This window comes from Xiphophorus maculatus, chromosome 13 (genome assembly GCF_002775205.1).
Source record: "Xiphophorus maculatus strain JP 163 A chromosome 13, X_maculatus-5.0-male, whole genome shotgun sequence".
Classification (NCBI taxonomy): Eukaryota; Metazoa; Chordata; class Actinopteri; order Cyprinodontiformes; family Poeciliidae; genus Xiphophorus; species Xiphophorus maculatus.
Window position 1 is genome coordinate 15,357,341 of NC_036455.1, and position 16,272 is coordinate 15,373,612.

The window sequence follows — 16,272 nt, forward strand, 5'->3', positions numbered from 1 at the left end:
GAAACCTGAGGCAGGTTTTGACTGGACGGCCATATTAGCTTGAGACAAACAGGAGCAGTAAACTGGGAACGAGACCACTCCGACAAAACAGCTGATTGAAAAACCCCAAAGGAAGACCGAGGATCATCAACGCTGGATACCAGACGGCTTTTACCGTAAAAATGCAACCAAACACGTGGAACCATCTGTCATCGGCAGAAAGGAGCCAACCGTCGACTTTCCACACTCGATAACAGCAGCGACTACAGGAACGCTTCCGTGTCAGAGGAAGGAAAACATCCAACACGTCCCTCGGGTTCCCATCGTAAACTCAGACTCACATTCATGACTTTCACTTCAGGCCAGTGACGCTCAGAGAGCTGTGAACATTTTCAGTGAAACCTATGAGCTTGTTACCAGCAAACGAGCCCAAATAGACACCAGCCTGTTCTGGACTTACTGAGGTAACAGACTGAACCATCGGCTGATTGTGTTTTAGACTAAAACATGGACAGACACGGTGTGATGAGCAAAGCAGCGCCCCCTACCTGTCTTTTTAAGATAATGATGTTTTCTACAGGAAGGTTCATAGCTGATGACGAATCTAACAGAGCTGATAGCCTGACTAACCAACCAGCTCCTTACATTTCATTACTCTGTGAGGGTGAAGCAGCAAAAAGCTCAAATCTTAACAATCAATGTTTAACACGGATGAAAAACAAAAATGTAGTTAGATTTTTTATTACTCTTTTATTCAACATGTTATTTTAGCCGGACTCAGAAAAAGTCAGATCAAGAAATATGAAGTCATGGGAATCTCAGGCTTCTATGAAATCTATAAAAAACAAGAAAGACAACAGGAAGTGAGGTCGTCTCCATCAAGGACGCAAAGTCTCTGTCCTGTCCCGTCTCTCCTGTCCCGTCTCAGCCCCTGGTTGTTCCTGAAGCTTCCACATTTCTCCTCTCAGCATCTGGTGAGGGACGGGGGACGAAGCCCGGGGCCCTGTGGAGCCGGTGCTGGCAGAGAGCCCGGCATCGACCCAGTGAGGAGATTTCTGGGCCATTAACTGCTCAGCTGCCCCAAACCTGAAGGTTAAAGCTTTTCACAGCTTCATCCGTCTGAACAGACTCTTCCTCACAAAGTGAGACGTTTAAAAAGTGATCAGAGGAGCGGCGTCCGGCTCCTGGTTTATCCAACATGTTGTCCCAATTAGCTTCTTGTAACTGCGGCAGCTGCCGCTCGTTTCTATGAGGCTCTGAAAGAAACCCGGGATGGGGAAAAAACCTGAACAACTTCTGACTTGCATTATGATGCAAATGTTCAACGGGAGGAAGAGACACGATCAGGTCAAAATGACGGATCTAGAGTCAGAGAAAGGAAACAAACTTCTCCGGAAGCAGAAGAGACTAAATGTGAGACTCATTATCTGAAAAGAAACGAAGAAAGAAATTAAACAGAAAAATAGATTCACTGAATAAGCAATAAAATAAACAACCATAAAGAAACATGAAATCGAACAAATGATATAAAATGTAGCTGGATGATAAATTGATATTTTTCACTGATTATCCTTTGACTCTCCTGGTTGCAGTTGGACAGATTGAGTCACATGCGACAGTCGCTGCACAGCACCATGCATGCATTACTGCATTACTGCATTACTGCATGCAGCTAGGGAGATTTGTCCAATGAGAGCGAACATCTACACACGCAGCAGCAAGCGCAGGTTTTCCACACATACTCATGGAAAAGGCAAAGATGAATCTGGAACCCTGAGAATAAGACTGAATCTTCTGTTGGTACGTTCACATCAGTGTTAAGCAGAGAGCATTTTAACCCTGACAGGATGGAGCAGAAAACCTGGACCTGCTGTGGATCATCTCCAGCATCAAGCTGAGATCTGAAAGTGTGTAAAACTTCTTCACACCAAACATCGACTCATTCAGAGACCACAGTCTGTTACTTAACTTGTTTATTTATTTTTACATGTTCTGTTTTATAAATTGGCTCATTATGTAAATTTGTCACATTTTCTTTTTTTCTGTAAGTGGAGTTCTGGGTTCAGATCTCTGACCTTTGACCCCGGCGCCAGAGAGCGTAAACCGAACCAAACCGGAGAGGAGCTGGAGGCGACCCCGTTGCTAGGCGTGGTTGACCCCGTTGCTAGGCGTGGTGTTGTCTTCTCTGATTGGTTCTTCCGCTGTCTAACGGTTCTTGGCAAACCCCTAATGGAGCATTAGCGCCGCCTGCTGGTGAGGAGTGAAAACTCTCTGCTCCCATCCAGGTGAGTCTTTGTGAAAAATGGGTCCAAGTCTGTCGGACAAAAGGACAAAAAGGACATTTTAGTTTCGTTTTCTTCACTGAATATAAAATTGTGAACATTAAGAACTCCGGTTATTTCCCAGGCTAACAAATATAACTTACACTAAAAAAATGACAGAACAATAAAAACAACAAAACCCTAAAAAATTAAAAATGCATCTTGAACAACAATTTAAGTAAAATAACTGCGTATTTCTAGAGCACCAGAAGCTACAGATTAGCTCACATAATTATTAATAATAAATAAAATGTGCTGCTGCAGTTATTGTTTGAAGAGTATTTATGGAAATCATGCAAAAACAGGAACTATTTAGGAATTGGTTTGAAACAGAGATGATGAAAAATTTTCATGCTGAAAACAAACAAAGTTGATCTGAAGAGTGAGGTCAAAGGGTCAACAGGAAGCAGGAAGTGGCAAAAAGTGATGGGAGAAACTTCTGAGACCCGATGTGTCCCGGCCGGCCGCTGGACGGTCATGTGGGTCGGAAACAGCCAGAGGCGCCGACTCCACCAGAACCAAGGAAGATAGAAATGTTCAGCAGAAACATGATGAAATGTTTCTCTCCTCTCTTTGATGAAGAAATTAAAACTTTTACCTGAATGAGACTTCGGACCCCTGAGCAGCAGCCAGGTTCTGGTTCTGGTTCTGGTTCTGCTTGGCCCAAACGAGGTGCTGTTACAATTGGGCTTGACTCCAGACTCGTCCCGTTCCTGGGGAAGTTCACCCAGAGTCCACAGCTGTCATTACACGTCACACTTTTTCCTTTCACTCAACTTTCCATTAATGTTCTGGGATACAGCAGCTTAACAGCCACATTAATGCTCTGATTTAATCTTCTGAATAAAATAGTTATAGAATAAAAGTTTTTAACTGAATTACTGAAAGGTTTATTGAAATAACATTTGTAAATTAATGAAAGTTTTACTGGTCAAACTTCTACCCAGCAGCAAATATCAATCATTTCTCCAGCATTAAAGTAACATTTCTATAGATTTGGTCACATCTGATTAATTTCCTCACAGATCAGAAACATCAGATCCTGTTCCTGGTTCTGCTGGTCGCTGCGTTTTTCTCACCTCTTTGCTGAAGGCTTGAAAACAAACTGGGATCAGAAACTCATCATTCTGCTGTATTTCTGTTCCTTTCAAATAAATTACATCCCTGCAGTTTGATGAAAGTTTCCTTTAATTTCCTTTTCCTTTTAATTGTTTTCCACTTCATACCTATCATCAACAAAGAGGTCAAATAAAAATTATTTTCCATTTCCCTGCACAGCTTTTCTTTATTAATTAGGAGAAGTGTTGGCTGATGACGTCACTGAGCCCAAATCAAGCCAAAGCGTAAATCATCTCCAGGTGAGTCCTGATTGGACGCTTCATTTTGAACACGTAGTAAAACACAAACTCCTCGGCTTTTGCCGTCTGTCACGTTGTCACGCAGCCAGAGCTGTCAGCTTTCTCCATCTTTTACTTCTTTATGTCATTGTTGTGTCTGCCAGCTTCTTTTCTTTCTTTTTGACACTTCCTGTATTCTATGTTTTATGAGAATCCAATTTTCCGACAGCCATTTGCATTTCCTATAAAGTGCAGCTCTCGGCTCAGAGCCTGATCTCTCGGGGTTTCTCTAATTTCACACACAATAAGGCTTCTGCCGCTCTGCATATCAAAAACACAACCGTCTGAACTCATCTCATCTCGCATCTGAAGACTCATCCGACTATTATAGTTTCAAAAAGATCTCAGAAATGATGCAAAAAATAATTAATGGGTTTCATGCAGCAGATATGAATTGCTGTTCTGCTTATTGTTGCTGTAAATGTATTCCGCCGTGTTTCAAGCCTGTTCTATTGATATCGGCGATGTTCTCCCTTCCCAACATTTCTTTTATGTGTTAGAGCTCATGCATTAGTCTGCAGGTGTCATTAACATTCAGGTTGGCCTTCGGGTTAAAAGCTTTGAAGGAGGTGGATGTGCAAAAGGAGCTTGGACATTTTGCTGGAGGAATAAAACCTGGGCCAGAAAATCAGCTTGTAGAACCACTGAAACCTTTCTCACTTCAACAATAACAGTATTCACAGTTTTCTGCTCTGGAGCTTCCAGGCGAGCGTCAGGACGCCAACCTGGGAAGGGTCAAAGGTCATCGCCAAACCATCTGTAGTCCATCATCCTGGCTAGGGTTAGGGGGCTTCGATATTTAAGAATACCATAAATTGTAGTAAAATCTCTTTGGGTCACTTCACCTCTTTTGAGTATCTTGGAATTGAGGTTAAAGGCCACAAACGAACTTTGACTGTAACTTTATACAAAACTCCAACTTTTGTGGAAAATTTCTTTACTGACTTGAATGAACTTCTATCTCTTATATGTATTGATTATGATTGTTTAATAATTGTCGGTGATTTCAACATTCATGTTGACAACCCCCAAGACAGAGGGGCAAAAAAGCTCTAATATTTTAGAGACTTTTGGTTTAACACAACATGTCAAACAAGCAACACACACTCAAGGACACACACTGGACCTGGTTATCAGTAAGGCTGTGAATATTTCCAATGTCTCTGTAACTGATGTCGCCTGTCGCATCACTTCCTGTTATCTTTGAAAGTTCTTTATCTTTTAACCCACTTGGACAAACAGCAACCATCACAAAACGTTCTCTCACTGAAAACACAGCAGAAACTTTTCATCAAATCTACTCTTCTTCCTCACCCTTAAGCTGTAATGATGTAGATAAGTTGGTAAAAGATTTTCAGTCTAAAGTCTCAGATATTATTGATTCCATTAAAATGAAGGTTGTGTCTGGTAAAAAGAAATCTCAATGGAGAAATACACAAACAGTTAGATCTGCAAGACAACTCTGCCGTAGGGCAGAACGAAAATGGCGTAAAACTCAACTCCACGTTCATTGTGACATCTATAAAGAAAGTCTACGTAACTATCATTTAACACTAAAACATGCAAGAGAGGCTTTCTTTGCAGATGTCATAAACAAAAACATTAACAATGCTCCAGCTTTATTTGCAACAGTTGACAGAATCACAAACCCTCCTGTGACGTTACCGCCTGATTTCCAATGTATTGCCGCCTGCAACCAGTTTTTCAGCTTCTTTTCAGAGAAAATTAATAAAATCAGATTATTAATCTGAACATCCACTATAAAGTCAGAACCAATGCTGAGCCCAAACAAAACAAATACAGGAAAAATGACCCAATTTCAACTACTTAATTATAAAACCCTACAGGAAATTATAAGTCAAATAAGCTCCAGTTCCTGCTGTCTGGATGTCCTAGATCTATAACTCTAGAACATTTCTTTAAGAAAGTCCTGCCTGTTATTGCTGCTGATCTGATCCAGATAGTAACTCATCGCTCTCATCAGGCGTTTTCCCCCAGGCTCTGAAAACAGCAGTAATCAAACCACTGATAAAAAAGAACAATCTGGACAAATCACTAATGCAGAATTACAGGCCGACCTCTGACCTCTGACCTCCCATTCATCAGCAAAGTTATTGAAAAAGCTGTTTAAACAATTAACTAGCTTCCTAACTATAACCAACCGCTTTGACTCCTTCCAGTCTGGTTTCCATGGTTACCACAGCACAGAGACTGGCCTAGTCAAAGTGTTCAATGACATCCATATAAATACGGACTGTGGCAGAACCACGGTGCTGGTTCTGTTGGACCTCAGTGTTGACCATGACATATTACTGAGTCGACTGGAGAGTTGGGTCGGACTCTCCGGTCCAGTGCTTAACTGGTTTGAATCCTACATAAAGAACAGGGATTTCTTTGTTTCAATTGGAAACTTTTCATCAAAGAGGTCAAAGGTCACATGTGGGGTACCCCAAGGTTCAATCCTAGGACCCCTTTTATTCAATATTTATATGCTCCCACTAGCTCAGGTTATAACAGGAAATAATATTAGCTACCATAACTATGCAGATGACACACAGCTCTACATTACGATGTCACCAGGTGACCTTTGACCCCATCCAATCACTGAACAGAAGCTTAGAACAGATAAATGTGTGGATGTGCCAAAACTTTCTCCAGCTGAACAGAAACAAAACTGAAGTTATTATTTTTGGACCTAAAGAGGAACGATCTAGAGTTATAGATCTAGAGTTATAGATCTAGAGTTATAGATCTAGAGCTATAGATCTAGAGTTATAGATCTAGAGTCATAGATCTAGAGTTATAGATCTAGAGCTATAGATCTAGAGTCATAGATCTAGAGTCATAGATCTAGTTATAGATCTAGAGTCATAGATCTAGTTATAGATCTAGAATTATAGATCTAGAGCTATAGATCTAGAGTTATAGATCTAGAGCTATAGATCTAGAGCTATAGATCTAGAGTCAATGCACAGCTTCAGTTATTACAACTGAAAACCAGTGATCAGGCTAAAACCTGGGAGTAGTGATGGACTCTGACCTGAACCTCCAGAGCCACATAAAGACAGTTACAAAGTCGGCCTTCTATCACCTGAAGAACATTTCCAGGATTAAAGGACTAATGTCTCAGCCAGATCTAGAGAAACTCATCCATGCCTTCATCTTCAGTCGTATTGATTATTGCAACAGCGTCTTCACAGGTCTGTCCAACAAATCAATCAAACAGCTGCAGCTGATCCAGATGCTGCTGCTGGCGTTCTGACTAAAACCAGGAAGATAGAGCACATAACACCAGTTTTAAAGTCCCTCCACTGGCTCCCTGTAGCTCAGAGAATAGACTTTAAAATACTGTTGTTAGTTTATAAATCACTGAACGGCTTAGCACCACAATACATTAAAGATCTGCTGCTGTTGTATCAACCTTCCAGACCTCTCAGGTTCTGGTTCTGGTTTTGCTCTGCATCCCCAGAACCAGAACCAAACGAGGAGAAGCAGCTTTCAGCATCTATGCACCACAAATCTGGAACAAACTTCCAGAAAACTGTAAAACAGCTGAAACACTGACTTCCTTTAACTCTCGACTAAAAACCCACCTGGTTAGGATTGTATTTGAAATGTAATCAATTACAAATTTATTGATGGAACTTGACTTAATGATTGATTCTATGTTGCTTTGTGTTTCTGTGTTTGTAATGATGTAAAGCACTTTGAAATGTCTTGCTGCTGAAATGTGCTATACTAATAACATTTGATTGATTGATTGATTGATCCTCAGGAGGAAATCTCCTCATCAGCTGCCTGATTCAGAGTCTGAAGCTCAGAGAAATGGCCACAAGGAATCAGGTTAAAGGTCAAAGGTCATGACCCTGAACCAGTATGGCTGCTTGGAAGCATTGAAGGAGAAAGCATCTGGTTTTCAGTTCCTGAGACCAGCTGTGAGCACGGTGGTGGAGGGGTGATGGTGTGTGATTTTATGTCCTTAACCTAAAAAAAACTGAATCAATGATTAAAACATTAAAACTTGTTATTATTCCATAAAATATTGAACAGGTATGAATCTAATGAGTGTCCGCGTTTCAAATAAAACTCTTGTGGTTTTGACGAGCAGCTGCTGGTGGATCTTGGCTCTAAATGGCTGATGAACTGGCTCATTGTTAGCTGAGGGTTTTCTGCTGGATACTTGAAAATGCATTAACCTACAAACCCGGGAAAAATCCCAGTAAAACCAGTGGAGCCATTAAGAGGCCGGATCAGAACGCTGGTTGACCAGAGTCTCCACTTCATCCTAATGCAGCTTTTAGTCGATGCTAATAGATCACAGGCTGCTGTGATCAGACAAGGTAATGGACCTTTGTCACAGTGTGCAGAGAGTGGCTGCAGGCTGCAGGCCACACTCACACACACACACACACACACACACCCCACACACACCCACCCACACACACACACCAGAACAATGACCTTAATTAATAACGATTAGTTCTCTCTCTCAAACACGCTCACAAAATGTGCAAATGGAACAATAAATGTCGCTCTTAAACACGGCTTTTACAAGTGAGCTGAAACAATCTCTGCTAATCATTAGCAAACATCAGACGATTTGTCATTATTTCTCTGTGAAGCGTGGATAAATCGGGCCGGGTACGGATCCAAACCGGGCTCAGAGTTCATCCACTTTGAACTGCTGGACAGAAGCAACAGCTTTGACTGTTAAACCAAACGTTTTAATCAATACAGACATGATCTGATATAATGATTTCTACTGATTCAGATCTTATTTAGACTCAAATCATCACATATCAGGATTTCTGATCATCCTTGAAATTGCAATTATCAAAAAATATTCTAAATGGTTCCACTGAATTTTGGATCTGACTTTTATTTAAAAGTAAAAGTCACAAAATGCACAAATAAGAAGAAAACACTTTAAAAGTGCTTATGGTAAGTTGCTTTTCTTGTTCCAGAAAATGATTTTATTTGACTAGGAAAACAGGAATTATGAAGACAAAATATAAATTTGAGACAAAAACAATACAAAAGTCAAAATGTAAAATATAAATATATACAACTTTATGAGCTTAATAAGCTCAGATGAGAGCAGAAAGGAACAGCTGCTGGAGGAAAAGCAGTTCCAGAAAAGTGTGAAAAGATCAGAATAACCAGGAATCCCTCGACATTTAGACGAGTTTAAAACAAAAATAAATATATGAACATTGGTGATTAATATTGTAACATATGAATCTGTGACTGTCAAGACTCTGGGTGTTTGGCTTTGTTTATTTCTGTTCCTCTTCAATTTTATCGGTTATATTCTATTCTAGTTTTTTATTGGATATTGCTTATTTTTGTTAGATTGATCTTGTTCTCCTTTCTCCCAGCCTCTTGTTGTGTTTCTAGTTATGTTCATTTCTTATTTTTACTGCAGGTCTGCTCATTCTGCAGTGTCAGAGTTATTTCCTCTTCTAGTTTATAATGTTTCTTTAGTTGATACTTAATGTCAAAAAACTGAAAATAAATTGTAATGGAGCTTATAAAATATATCTTATTCTCATTTTCCTGGATAGAGACAAACAAAAGCAGCTTGACTGGATCATAATACTTTGACTTGTTTCTCACATTTTGGTCTAATCGCCTCATCAGGGCAATAAAAGCTTTCAGTCAAGCATAGAACAGCAACATTGCCTGCATAGACAATCAGAAAGTTGATAATAGTATTTTCTATCTTCATGATGTTCAAATAATAATAATAGTACTTGATTGAATAACAAAATAAATTATGTGGGGTTTGATCATTGTTTCTAGTCTCATTCTAATTATTTTGGATCCCATAGTTTGTTGTTTCGATGAGATCAGACTTTTTTCTGTTTAGTTCTTCTAGTTTCTATTTATTCTTTGTGTTGGATTCATTCTCCTGTACAACATAACTGGTCTGTTGGTGGGTTGCTTCTGTATGTGGTTGTTTTTCCACCCCCTGTGTTTTTAACTCTGGGGGTGTATTTATGTATTCTTTAAATGAGTCTTGTAACTTTTAGATTTGACATTTGTCCTCCACATTTGAATGAAAAGGCCCGACCGCCTCACTAGCAGCAGTGCAGCTGTCTCTGCTAAAGCAGAGGCATCTAAAAACTGGACGACTGCTGGTTGAGACTGAGGTGTCCAACCTCAGTCCTCCAGGGTCAAAGTCCTGCATGTTTTATTTCAGTTCCTGGTTCAATCAAATGGTGGCTCTTTAGCAGGAATCGGCGGCTATTTGACAAACTGAAGACGGAGTTTGAATCAGCTGTTTTGGAGCACAAACAGCTAAAACATGAAGGATATTGTGTCTGTAGACGCCCCTGCTGTAAGATTACAATATAAGAAAATATAAGCAATGCATTTCTGCTGGAGGTCAAAATAGGGTCATTTGTAAAAGATGTGCTTTTTGGCGCGTTTAAAATGCTGAATACCGGGGCGTGCCATGATGGCGTAGCGGTTAACGCGACCCGTATTTGGAGGCCTTGAGTCCTCGACGCGGCCGTCGCGGGTTCGACTCCCGGACCCGACGACATTTGCCGCATGTCTTCCCTGTTTCCTGTCAGCCTACTGTCATATAAGGGGCACTAGAGCCACAAAGACCCCTGGAAGGGTAAGAAAAAAATTGCTGAAAACCAAAGCAAATAAAAAAAAAATATAAATATTATAAAAGAACAATTTGAACAAAAATAAGAAACAAATGTATTAAATGAGTGCAATCTTTCCATGTTTTAAACAACTGAAATAGTTTAGTGATGTGAACGTTGGCCTTACAAAAAGCTCATTGCTTCAGCAGACAGACAGAGCAGCAGGCTGATAATGGGGGACATAAAAAATAATGATTATCCTGCTATGTAAATACAATTAAAGGACACCAAGTGCTGCAGGCGCTGTCCTCGCTTGGTTTCAGTAGGAACGGACCCAGCTGCTGGGAGCCTCTGGCCTCTGACTCTTATTTGTCAAAATGAGGGAGACAGAGGAAAAATCTGCCACTTACCATTTAATCAATTAACTTTAATTAATTTAATGGAAACAGTGATCAAAGTGGTTAGAGACCACCTCCATGTTCAAACCTCTGCAGGTTTAAATGGGGATGTGAGAAGTGAGGAATAGGCATCGCTTATTAATCTACGCCAGACGAATGGCAAACTGAACTGAATGCAGCAGGAAACGAGCTGCATCAGTTTTACTTTCTCATCATCGAAGATGAGTTTAGAGGAGGAACAAACCAAATGTTCACTGATTGGTTTCCTCAGTAAAACGCAGCAGAGAGAAACTTTAAAGGATTTTCATAAACGTGTGCTGCCATCTAGTGACGGTTTGGGTATAAACAGAAATAAAAGGAACAAAGTGAGACATCATTTTTCTGCTAATATTATATTATGATTTTAATCTGTACTCTCTAACACAACTCTTTATAAACAGAAATATTGTATCAAATAAATCCAAACATGTCCTTGAGCTGCACAACACCTTTTACTGTCATCATTAAATCTATGAATGAAACGTCACAAAGCAGTTCTTACTAGTCTATAATATTTAAGATGGTGTGCGTTAAAAATCTGCTTGTAAAAAAATAGAGTCAGTGAATCAGATTTAGATTTCTTCGTATCCCAAATGGGCAACTGATGTTACAGCAAGTATAAAAACTAAAAGACAAAGTACCAAAGGTTAAAAAATATAAAACAACAGAACATACCAAAAGGACATGGAATACAAATCAATATATAATGGGAAGAATACAGCAGGGGATTTTATTATTGACTGACAGTTGCTATAAACACTAAGTCAGGTGCAAGTCCCCCTACCTGGTCCTGCATTAAAAAGAGATATTGCTGTAGGAACATCAGACGGACTTATTTCATTTTTCATGGCCAATAATCTGTAGTCTGAGAGAACAGCATGGATATTCCAAAGAGAACAAAACCCCAAAATGTGTGACATTTTGTTTAACCCCTAAACTTCCTGAAACTAGTTTCTGTCCATCTGTGTTTAGATTTCTTCTTTCACTAATCATGTGGAAAGTTCAGAAAGTCTCATAATAATTTAGATCTGAAGCATAAAACTACATCTGATAGTCACAAACTCTCAAAGGAAATAGCTTTATGCAGTTTGATTCCCCTTTCTCTCCTCATACAAAGTAGGTCCTGCCTGAGAGAAGATGGAAACTCCTGACAGAAAGAGACAGACTGGTATTGGAAACCAGAATACATAATTTGATAACTAGTCAACAACCTTTTCTACAACAGTGACTTTAAGCCTCTTTAGATTTCAGGTTACACAGTGAATACTGTTCTTCTAACCCTAACCCATAAACATTTAGTCTCAGAAAAAATATATTTTATATCTTAGTTACTGATAGACAACTTCTTCAGACAGATCGATTAAGCCAATAGTCATACAGTGATTTACAGCTATTTTTATAACAGGTTTTCAATGCAAAACTAGATAAATGAAAGTGAAAGTAACTAAATGCTGTAGAAATGTGTCTGACTTCAGTCTGTGTAACATCTATAACCTTATTACCCATTTGAAGCCACCAAAAACATCATTTATACCCAGCTTTGTCATTCAGACATCAAAGGAAAACAGTTGATCTGATATTCAGATTATCTTCTTGTCAATTGAGCTTCAATTTGGATGAATGTCACAGATGATCTTTTTTTTTTTTTTTTACCTGTGATTGAAACCAAGCTGCAGTCTGATGGAAGTGAACAAGCATCACTAAGTGGCTAAAGCTGTTTTTGAGTCCCCCCCCCTCCTCCTTGTGCTTGAATTTATTGCTTTGCGCTCAGCAAGATGATACCAGTAATCTCAAAAAGTGAGACTGACAGTTCATTTCACAAATCAATATTTACAATTTATTTCTTTCAAAGTTTATTCTTGGAGAGGGCTCCACATTATCCACCTCCCAAATAAGCTGATCGTATCTCCATCGTCCCTGGAATGAGTTTCCTCCCCAAAATGTGTCGTTCCCCCAACACACACACACACACACATACGCACACACACACACACACACACTCTCCCCTAGAAATCAATGTCTGCGTTTGTGTGCACTTTAATCTGGCCTCTGATGACAGTAAATTTTTATCTGTTTGTGGGCGAGCAGCAGCAAGCGCCTGACAACATTTGCCATCAGAACAAAGAAGCGAGCCTGTGTGGATTCTGGGAGATACCTGGAGCTGTAATGTTTCAGCTGGGCCATTAATCACAGCGGCTGACAGCCGGACCTTCCCAGCTTCTCTTCATCACCACAACTTGGAAGACCAGGAAGATGGAAGTCGTAGTTCCACCATCAACTGGAGACGTTTTGGATGTGAAACCTCCAACAGAAATGTTAAGATAATCAACTCTAGTCACTGTAAAAACCTAAAAAAGGTAGATAAAACATTTTACAATTATACTGCTTAAAATGTAGAATATTAAGCTTTAAATTTTCATTTATCAAGTGGTACAAAAATGATCTAAAACTTGTGTATGGCAAAGTACAACAGAGTTAAGATTAGAACATTTCTGAAGAAATTTAACCGGGGCCTGCCAACGTGTGCCCATCGGTTGGAACCCGGCGTTCTGATGCTAAAAATTAGCATCATTGCTAAGTTTAGCTAAATTTTAGTCAATAGCCTATGGAGAGTCACAGGCATGTTGACTAACATGGACTTATGCCATTCAGTATGTTAAAATTATTGTATGAGCTAAAATTAGCCAAAATGCTAATGTTAGCCTAAATGCTGCCAGTGGCATGTGGGTTATCATTAGCATGTAATCTAACATTCAGTGTGCTAAACATGGCTAACAAGAAAAAGAGCTAAACACTTATTTTAGGGAAAAGGCTGCTAGTTCATTGCCTGGCAGAGCACTAGTATTAGCCTAGTGCTAATGCCCCACTCCCCCCACTAGTGCAAGACAGTGCACTAGTGGGGGGAGGGGCAGTGCACTGCTAATGTTTGTGCTAATGTTCATGCACTAGTGCACTAGCCTTAGAGAACAAGATAGCAAAGGGTAACATGGTGCACTAACTTAATAGGAATATTGAGGCTTTTATCTTCACATTTTCAGTAAGCTTCATTTTAAATGGCCACACCAATCCAATGTGTAGCAGTGGTTGGTTAAATCAGTTATTTAATGCCCGAAACAGCAGGTAGTTGTCAAAATGCGAGGTTTCTAGGACTCTAAGGCAAACAACAACTACGGACACCCAAACAGTTTTAACAGATTTGTAGGAGCCATATATACATTTTTGGGGTGGGCAACTCCAGGCCTCGAGGGCCGGTCTCCTGCAACTTTTAGATGCAGCTCTACTTCAACACACCTGAGTCAAATAATGAGGTCATTAGCAGGACTCTGGAGAACTTGACTGTATTTAGGAGGTGATTCAGCTGTTGGATTCAAGTGTGTTGGACCAGGGAGACATCTAAGAGTTGCAGGACACCGGCCCTCGAGGACCAGGATTGCCCACCCCTGATGGGTGTGGGGAGAGAGCTAACCTTCCACGTGGAAGGCTGGAAGTGCACTGGCCATCCTGCCCCTTGAGCCGTGTGCTTTACATGAATTTAAAAAAACTATACTTAGCTTTTAGGCACCCCTTATATTCTTTCCCTTACTTTCTACTAATTGGAATTCTTTTTGTCTTCTTTCTTGCTTTCTCTTTGTTTTCATTTTGCTTATTTCGCGACGTTTCGACATTTCTTTGTCTTCTTCAGGCGTTTTCTTTGTTTCTCTGTTTCTTTGTTCTTTCTGTTTCTGTGTTTCTGTTTCTTTGTTCTTTCTGTTTCTTTGTTCTTTCTTTTTCTTTGTTACTCTGTCTCTTTGTTTTTCTTTGTAATTTTGTTAAGCACCCTCTTCTTCTTTTCCTCTTTCCTTAAAATTAAATTAACAATCAACTAAAAATCACCAAACTTGGGTTAACAACAACATAAACTTAGGCTTAAAAATAGGATATAGGTTGTAGTTTGATCCTTGTTTGAACCGCTCTCTTACGCCCATAAACCGGCCTACGGTCATCTTGGTTCATCCAAGGTAGTGCGCTCTCACTCGAGATCATACAGCTAGCCGGGATGACTGGACCCTGTCTTATAGGTGTTCATGTGCAATTGTTAACAAGTAACCTGATCTGTGATGTGCTGTGTAAGTGCAAAGTGGATGCCTGTTTAGTGGGACAAGCCCAACCAAACCATGAGTGTATTGTCATGTACTGTACAGGAAAGAAGAAAAAACTTTTTTTATATAAATAAATCAATAAAAGATAAAAGATAAGGATTAAGTGAAGTTAAAAATAAAACTAAAAACTTAGGTTAGGAGTCCACAATTATAATGCGGTTCAGGGCCAAATTTAATTGGTTAAGTTTAGAATAAAAGTTATAATGAGTTTCAAAATTAAATGGTTGTGTTTTAAGGTCAAGAGTTTCAACCATACAAGTTAATTGGTTAGGTTTAGAGTTAAAGGGTATGGTGAGGTTCAAGAACCCAATTAATTAGATTTAGAGTCAACAGTTAAAGCGAATTTTAAGGCTTACTTGGATTGGTTAGGTTTAGAGTTAAAGGGTATGGTGAGGTTCAAGAACCCAATTAATTAGGTTTAGAGTCAACAGTTAAGGCGAATTTTAGGGCTTAATTTAATTGGTTAGGTTTAGAATCAAAGGTTATGATAAGTTTCCAAGTTTAGCTGGTTATGTTTTAGGGTCAAGGTCATAATAAGGTTAAAAATCTAACTTAAGTTATTTTAATTGTTTTTAGTTTAATTTTTTGAGAGAGATATATTACCAATTAGCCTATTGTCTCCATATTTTAATAACGTTTTTAACAGCGGTTCGGCGGTACCGCCCCGACGTTAAAACGTAGCTAAGTATCTAAATTTTAGAATCCGCTCATCAGTGGTGTACCGCTGGATCAACGGGTGTTTCGGCCGTGGATAACACCATACACCCTCCTCAGCGGCGGCCACCCGGGGTGATCAAATCCCGGGCCGGATTCCATGTTCAATTGGCAGTTTTTTTTGCTAATTTCGAGTGGGAAAAGTGGGAAAACTAGTTATTTAATTAATAATCTCCGTAAGTTTTTTTTGTTTTTAATTATTCAACGATCGTTCCGTAACAAAGGGAAGGTATTTACTTACATATTCAACCAAGATTGTTACTATTTTTCAACAAAATGTATTTTCTTATGTCCGCTCTCTTCTTGTTTGTCGCGGCTGTGTATCAACCAACGGTCAAGATCCTTCTGGAACTTTCCAGCGGACGAGCGGGGGAGAGAGAGAGAGAGAGAGAGAGAGCACGCATGCGCCCCAGCATCCGAGCGGCAACGTCATGTTGGGAAATAGAATGATTAATTTTAATTAATTCTTCCTATATAAATATATATAAAAAAAATTTTTATACATATATAAAAAAACTATATATATATATATAAACCTAAACATAAATATATAACCATATAATAAGAGAAAAGAGAAAAAAAAATTTTATATTATTTTTTATTTTTTATAAAATATTAAATAGAAATTTTTTTATTTTTTATAAATATTTAAAAAAAAAAAAAAAAAAAAAAAAAAAAAAAAAAAA